General features: G+C 41.1%; 1 long non-coding RNA gene across 1 annotated transcript in view; it reads left to right on the top strand.

The window, feature by feature from the left end:
* The window catches only part of LOC125017760, a 29,077-nt gene extending 22,738 nt beyond the window's left edge, over positions 1-6,339 (top strand). Inside the window, exons 2-3 of the long non-coding RNA XR_007113880.1 lie at positions 3,527-3,874; positions 5,446-6,339. This is a non-coding gene — a long non-coding RNA (uncharacterized LOC125017760). The remainder of the gene's footprint in view (positions 1-3,526; positions 3,875-5,445) is intronic.
* Positions 6,340-8,343: the final 2,004 nt, after the last annotated feature.

Below are 8,343 nucleotides of genomic sequence, written 5' to 3' on the forward strand. Positions count from 1 at the left end.
GCATTCTCAAATGATGCTGATATTAAGCTGTTATTCAATCCTTGAGCACTCAACCCCAAGTCCATTAGTTTTTACTAAAGTTGTAAATCCATACAATGGTCGGAAATATTGACTTTTTAAAAAAATGTGCTGGGAGTCAGTATATTGTGTGTTCAAAGAGAAATGAAGGAGCATATCATCCTGCACAGCAGCGTGGCTCACTGATGGGTTTTTAATAGTTTTTGGACGACAATAGAGAAAGGAATGAGGTATACAGTATCAGGCTTTAGCCACACACACACACACCAGTTGTTACCGGGATACATGTATTGTTGTTTATAGTGCGCATTTTCACAGACTTTGCGGACAAAGGAAAAGTATAAAATATCACAAGCCTCATCCTTTAAACTGTCCAGCAGAGACTGTCAGGTACTGAGTTAAAAGCTGAAACACAGAGGTAAAGGCAGCAACAGCACTGTCTCAGATGTTCCTGAATGGCAGCGCATAAGCCCATGGTAAAACCACCTTTGACACGAAAATCGCCCCGGACACTGTATACCTCACAGGTATCTCCCATGCTCTTGTTTGTCTCTGTATCAGATGTCATATTTCAGCTTCTCCAGGATCACATGGCACCGACGTGCTGCGAGGTCTGTAGGTGTAAACAGCAACATTTACAGTTAAACGTAAAGTCAGTGATCTCACTTGCGCGGATGGCATGGGATGAAAGAAAACGATGCAACAGCTCACAAGTTGTCCCATATTTGTAGCCTGTGGTAGTGTTATTTTGCTCAGCCGTTCAAATCTTTCGGTGTTGCTAGGTGGAAGCATGTTCTATTTTGAAGTGTGGTTGTCTGTAGTCAAGCAGCAGCATTAACTGTTTTGAAACATCTTCCCCACTCAGATGTGGGTCCTCGAGGCTGAGATCTCTTCTCCGATTTTCGTCATATGACTAAATATCCTCCCAGCACTGCGTTTTAAGGCCCTTTCTTTTTTTTTTCTTTTTTTTCACGAGCTGTACATTCGTCTGTTTACTCACATAGCACTCAAAGCGAGAATGCACTTCCAGATAGATTGGCAAGGGCGTTTCCAAAAACTCAGGGGATAGCCGACGTGTGAGAACATGTCCTGTCAGAGAACAGGGAGAACCCAGGTGATGGCCTCACGGACAAACACATGACTCATTCACGGCCACGTGACATGTGTCCCTCTGACAATGCAAAAAGTTATAATTAAGACAATGACAGTAAGTCATTCACAATGCCACAACCATCTGTATAACACTATATTGTATACACCAAAACTGTTTACTGCATTTCAGACTGCCTTAACACATTCAGTGATAAGACAGTTCAGTAAAAATACATTGTGGTTATGTTAAACATTTTTAAAAAGTTCCTTTTATATGTTACTCACCATGTTGAGTCTCCTGTTTAGATGACAGCATATATAATGTGACGTTATTCAGGTCAGAGGCAGTCCAGGTGTGGTCTTTACGTCTTGAAGGAGGGTGGGTTGCCTCATCACAGGTGCGCTTCAGATGCAAGCTGAATCGGCACCATGATGTCACTCTGCAGGGCTTTTCAGGGATGTGAACCAGCTCAATGGCTAAGAAGAGACCCAAGAGGACGGTAGAATGAGAGACGGCAAAATCAAGTCACGACAAATCGCTCAAAGTGGTTTCTTTTTTCCACACTATAGGACAGATCTCACACTCAGTACAAAGAACAAGTACAACCTGACCGTGTTTCAACAGATGACAGCAAAATGGCAAAACAAAGAATGTAACAGTGAAGAAGTAAGATTTTCCATCACCAGTATATCTTGGTTAATTCACACCCACTGCTTGTATCTTGGCACTTTAGTCTTGACTCAGTTCTAAAGTTGACTTGCCCTCTAAGTTCTATGACCTTCTTTCCAGCTGCAAGAAGAATCTTAACTGGGTAATGGTTCCCTCCACGCACAACCACTTCCAAATGACCAAAACAAAACAACTTCTAGGAATCACAGAATGAATTTTAACCAAGAAAGTTTGAATCATTGCACTTTTCCAGAAGTGAGCATGCATATGGTCTGTATATACAGGAATCAGTCATAACATTATGACCACCTTCCGGATATTTTCTAGGTGTCACATGTCCTGTGGTGTCTGGCAACAGAATGTTGTCAGTGGAGGCCCTTTGGCTCCTATGGGTTGAGGGGAGGGGCCTCTGTGGATCAGAGGTCTGGTCTGGTCTAAGTGGGTGGTACATGTCTATCCACACTCAATGTCAGGTTCAGGAGTTTCCCAGCTGACACTGAATTGACACAAGATGGTCAGTGTTATTTACCTCACCTGTCTGTGGTTTTAATGTTGTGGCTGACTGGTGTGTTTGATTTGACCCATGGATCTTTAACTAGAAGTGTGAGTCCTGTCCTGTTGTGTAAAATAGACATGGTTCTGGGGATGGCTCTGCTATATGCTTGCACAAGTATTTTTATGATGAGATGTATCGTTATGTTCATTTGCCTCAATATCTTTATTAAAATCCAACAAACTACATAGTAATTATTACACAATTATTACACCAATAAGTCGAATGCAGTTGTGTGGCAGTAAAAATATATATTTCAGATCAGGAAGTTACATTCTCTTTTTTTCATTAGTTGTAGTGTGGCATAATCTAGATACAGGTTTATCTTATTCTAAAAACTGTGTTCTTAATTGGTACACCAAAAATAAATAGTAATAGTAAATGAATGTAACAGATGTTTTAAAGATGTCAGTCTATGCTACAGTTATCCTGTCAGTGACATTATGCTTTGTGTGTGTGCGCTTTCATTTATTTAACACATTAGTAGATTCAATCTGATCCCAGGTCCTAAAGCACCATTCACTGAAATACAGAACTAAAGAATCATAGCCAGCGCCATACAAATGCTAATTCAATTTATTGGGTCAGCAGATACGTTTTGATTAGCTTTAATGTTTCAAACAGGTTGGTAAACATAAGCAAACAATCTCACCATTGTCATCACATCTCATACAGCTGACTTGACGAAGCACATTTCAAATGACATTACTTTTTATTATAATCTGCATGTAGTCACAAGTAGACTCTTCACAAGAACGGCAAATAGTTTGTCCTTATTCCCCAGGTTTCTTTGGAGCCCGCCTTAAAGCTATCATGAGGAGACCTGACTACGCATGAAAGTAGTACATTCTAGAGGTCTATTTTTGATAGAGACGCCTAAAACAAGTACTGTTGCTTTGGAACAAATAGCTACTTGTGTTAGAGGACAAAAGTACGCAGTGTGAAAATGACTCTCTTATTTTAAGTAGATATGAGTGTCGTCCACAACATCAGATGGTAATTGTGAAATAGAGAATACAGCTGTATTTAGTTTGCTGTCAAATCATCATGTGCTGCTTATGCCATCTGTAATATTAACACTATCGCCTTATTCATGGTCTGTATCTCAAAGGTTTGATACAAATAATACAATAACAATTATATAATTACGATCTTTGCTTGTTGTCCCTTGTATTATATTGTGATGAAGGCAGAAGGGACAGGACCCCCTGGAGTCTAGGTGCTGCTGGTGATGGCGGTGGAGAAGGAGATGATGTGACTAAAGGAGACCTCTGACAAGGAGCTTTGGGATGACCATGTAAAGGTGGAGATGGAGAGGAGGAGGGCTATGCAACAGTTGGCCTCTGGTGACAGAATGACATTGACTTTAAAGCATGGGGACGAGGGAATGATTAACTGAGAGAAGGCGGACACACAGTTCACTGGATGAAAGCAGCCGTGTAGAAATTGAGGATGGACTGATTGGAGAGATGAGGAGATAGAGCGACAGGCCACATTCACCAGAGGGGGAACAGACCTTGTTGAACTTTCACCTAAATTTGGTTAGTGTTAACATGACAGCCACGCTTGCTGCTCTCTGTTGGTTTAGTATGACAACACTTCTCTGATGTACTGACCTCAGCTAATCTAATTTTTCCTCATCTCCATCTCCTACTGTTGCTGCAATCATTATTCTGTTGTGAAAAGGCCTAAGGGATCACTTCAGCAGACCTGTGATCTTAACATTATGCGAATGAAAAAGAACAGGTTAATAGATAATAGTCCCAGCTCAGCTAGGATACAGATATGCAACACAAACCTGATATCTTTGGTCTAGTAAAGTAATTCATCTATTGGCAAATTAACAAAGGAGACAACCCTGTAAAGGAAAAGGGCCAGAGTGTGTGTTGCTAAACTGAAGAAAAATAGAACCAAACAACACATAACATAGTCTAGAATTATTGTCATCTACAAAAAAAGAACAAAACCAACTGTTCTCCCTAGCCAGCATACTAAATCTACCAATTAGTAGGTGATGGAGTGTGAACAATTAGCAAGAGGTTACCAAATGCATGGAGACAAGAAACCACAAGTGACTGTAAAACAAGGGAAAGAGGGGAGCAACTCACAGCAACACATTAGGGTCCTTCTTAAACCAGATGCAAAGTTTAGTAAAGCTAGATGGTAGCAATAGATCCAGACCCTGGGAGTTATAGCTGATTTCTTTACTTATATTTATACTGTACCTAGACCAGACCAAGAACCCCCACTCTACAGACAAATGCTTTAGGAACAACTCAAAAAACATGAAGAACAGCACAAGGTGTTGACTTGCCCTCTAAATTCATCAGATCCCAAACTGGTCATGTATCTGTGGGATGATCCACAGGGGACTCTCCGTTTAACCCATAGGACAAGTGAGACCTGCACAATATTTGGGAGGTGGTCATAATGCTATGCCTTGTCATGTATATATATTTATATACATATTTCAGATTTTAAGTTACTGGTCAAATCAGCAAACCAGTTCCCTCTTACTAACTCCTTCAAATTATCCTTGAATGACTGAGAATGCTGACAGAGAAAAAAAATCATTCAATTAGTCAATTCAGTTTAACAGGACAGTGATTTCCGTTTGTAATGACAAGCTGTTTCTGTGTTCATTTTGTGAAGCCCTCCTTCAGTTTCTTCCCAACATGGTCCTCATTAATTCCTGGGAGAGAAATCTAACCAGATTCCAGTTAGTTCACCCACATGTCTGCAAACAATTAAACAATCAAATTGAACCATTCCTGAAGGAAGTTAGCCTATTATTCAGAATTACAGTTTGAGAGATTGTATTTCCTTGTCTTGTTCTATTGAGAGCTGTAGGACTTCTGTCCCATGTGTCCCTGATCAGCACGCCTCTCCTGGTTAATCAAGCTCACGTTCTACTTTGCCGTTTTCTTCCGTCTTTGATGACTAACGCAGAGGATTCAAAATATTCAGTCCGACCGTTTTTCCAATGAGGCTGCTGTGCAGTGTAAATGTGTTTCACTGTATCATGTTTAGAGTTGAGTTTTCCATCCTGTGTTAAGATCTCAGAGAGCTCTGATTAAACTGCTTGCTCAGAAAGATTTTCTTTTTCTTGCAGCGTATGACCAGAAATGTTTGGTTTACCGGAAAGCAGCAGGATATCCCAACAGCATCAGGAAGGACATCCGCGAAACTAATCAACCCAAAACCACAGAGCCCCCAAAGTGGCTGGATTCACATATCCTTACGCATGGGATCACTTCAGCCAGATCCTATATCTACGAGGGGCAAAATCCACTAATCCGGCTTTAAGTCATCTTTATTGACCATGAATTAATTCCAGGGCCCCCCACAAACTGGAGTGAGATGAACGTTTAATGGCTTAATGATGGAACAATTAATCTACTGTAAGGGCTTTGTTTAACATCCAAGATGGGGGCCCTCATGTGTCCACTGCTGTTTTAATTTTTGAATTTCTTTCTTTTTTTCCTAACCATACCTGCAATGGTGCTCATTGGATGACAGTGTTATGATTGGTCTTTTGGTCTAATCTTATATATTTACGTCAATAAAATCGAAACACTAATCGAAATAATAACCGACCTCCATGCATGCATCCGAATTATTCAACCTTCACACTTGGGCACCAATTTTTGTGTGTGCTGGGTGTGTATTTGCCAGTACTACTGCTGCTCTCAGCAACTGTGCCGGTGAGTGTCCTCTGTCCCAGGCCCTCGGGGGGTTGTAATGACCTAATTATGGCTTAGCACATCACAATAAAAATGAAGATGATGCCACAGAAGAAAGAAACCAGGCAACAAAAGGGTGAGATGCTTTATCAGTCATGATTTCAAGCGCCATTTTTCGGTTTTACAAGTGCAGGGACGAAGAGCTGACTGGTTTGACATGAATATTTGTCCACATAAGTCCACGGCAATCCATCCGATCCTCGCTCAACCCCTCAACCCCGGTAACAAATGTTGAAACCAAATTTAGCACCAATCCAAGTATTTTCACCACACCATACTGTAAATTATTCTAAATGTCCAAAAACAGCAATTTATACACAGCACTGCTGCCAGCCTTTGAGCATTTCCAGCATTGAAGCTTTACATAGATTCTGGACTATATCTGTGACCTACTTAAAGCCTGAAGCTGCTTCAGATCCTCTAGAAGGGCTTAATTAATGGTTCCTAAATCTCAACTTTGCTGTTCAGGCCCTGTAACTGTGGAACTCTCTGTCTGAACTGTTCTCAGTGACTTTGACTTTACAGTTTGGGATTTTATAAACATTTATTCACTGTTTCTACTGCAAATTTATCTATACCTAAACATCAGAGGGTTAACTTTGTCATCATGAGCATGATCACGTTAAAAACGTTTTTAAAATTGTATTTTAAAATTAAACTGCTGAAGGTGTCCTGATGAGATGATGTCAGAGGAAAGCAACCAAGTGCAGTGACTTACCCATCACTATGACTTCACTGTTACAACACTGTGTCAACAACAACGCCACAATCTGTTCCTGAAAATAGATATTTCCTGGAATCAGTTCACTCAGTATCTGAGATTGGGAAATGGGGGAGTGGGTGGGTGTGCTGGGGAGGGGGCAATGGGATCAGAGCCGGATTACAAGGAAGCTGTAATTTACTGACTGAGAGCTCTCATCACCACCACCTTTTTGTTGATTTTGAATTCCTGTAAATGCTCTACTTAAAAATGAATGTACGGTGTTTCCATGGTACAGACTCGTTTGCCATTTTAAGACATTTTGTCCTGCAAAAACGTTGAATTTGGGATTTGCTCTGTGCCTTACTCTCGAAGATGTGTTATGTTTCCGTCTGTATAATCTTCGTTTTGTGGCACGCAAAGAAGTTGCTATTGGTGGTCAGCGGCTGGCCTGAAAAGACAGCCGAACATCTGCCTCGGAAGAATTTTTGCATTTTTCTCAGAAGGCTTAGTTTAGACTTTGTGGAGTCCTGGGTCAACTAGTTTGGGCAATGATTTGTTTTGGCATATGCAACAGTCTGTAGGTAGCACACTCAGATGATATTTAGACAGTCACAGGAAAGTCAGTTTACTCTCGTCTGGGACTTTAAGGAGATTAGAATTTCATTAAAAACTTGTTACAGCCATCCTGCCTATTTGTGGCCTCGGGGAGTACGGCCCCGTCACTGCTCTTGATGCAGATGTGAGCAGCTGTGCATGTTCCCTTAGAGTGAAAGCACCTGGCAGCTTAAAGTTCTGGTGTCTTGATAAACAAACAACTAAGCAAAGAGGGCAAATCGCTGTTAAGCCCAGTAAATACGGCTGCTGTTGGAAGATCCCAGATGGTTAGAGAAGGAAATATAGCTCTTGCTTCCCGATTACCTGAGACGATGGAAGGGTCAGCCTGTGGACTGTGGTCGAGTTAACCCAGTTTGGTGTCCTGGCTCATGCGGAGAGCCACCCACGTCCTATACATGTTTATTGCTGCCATTCCGGCTGTGCTTGGAATGCGGGAGAAAGGAAATGCCACCCAAAGTTATGGATATTTGCAGTGAAAAATTGTATTGATCCTGTGATGTTTTTTTCTCTCTATTCTGTTCTGTCTCATTGTTGAACCTGACTCTGCTGAGTTAAGAATGAGTCCTGGGGATTAGGGTAAATCTCAATAATGCAACGTCTTTGTCCAGTAGATTTTGCCTTGGCCCTCTTTTGAAATCTTTTTTATATATATATATATATATATATATATATTCCTTAGGCTCGCCCCCTCCTCGCAGGGAAATCCGCAGGGGTTTTGACAATCCCACCTGCAGAGAGAATAATATCCTAAATCCATATTAGTGCTCTTTCCCCAAAAGCTTTGGTCAACAGATGGTTTACCCAAATCCCCTGGACCTCCCATCCAAAACCCCCCTGCCCCATTTGACTCTGAGCTTGGACATGTGTTGGCAGGGTCCTATTATCAAAAAAAGGGTATTCCACAATTCTCTCTTGGAGGTTTTTTGTATGTTTTTATTTGTTTGTAAAG

Source organism: Mugil cephalus, chromosome 12 (assembly GCF_022458985.1).
Source record: "Mugil cephalus isolate CIBA_MC_2020 chromosome 12, CIBA_Mcephalus_1.1, whole genome shotgun sequence".
In the NCBI taxonomy this organism is placed as follows: Eukaryota; Metazoa; Chordata; class Actinopteri; order Mugiliformes; family Mugilidae; genus Mugil; species Mugil cephalus.